Source organism: Guillardia theta (assembly GCF_000315625.1).
Source record: "Guillardia theta CCMP2712 unplaced genomic scaffold GUITHscaffold_179, whole genome shotgun sequence".
Taxonomy (NCBI): Eukaryota; class Cryptophyceae; order Pyrenomonadales; family Geminigeraceae; genus Guillardia; species Guillardia theta.
In genome coordinates, this window is record NW_005434497.1 from 9,039 (window position 1) to 9,270 (window position 232).

Here is a 232-nt window from a genome sequence, read left to right on the forward strand (position 1 = left end):
CGGCAAGATGAACGTGATCAGGGTGTGTACATCCTTGTCTTACCGGGCAGACGATGCTGATGTGATCTTCAGGTTGATCCCTTCGAGCTGACGACAGCCAGAGCATTCTTCTGGAATGCCGTCGCTTTCATGATCCTCCTCTTCACCAACGCAAAGGTAACAAGCAGCTCCCGTCCTGCTGGCGCGTCCGCCTCACCGCTGCTGGCCCAGGCGCTGGAGGCTGCCAACGTCG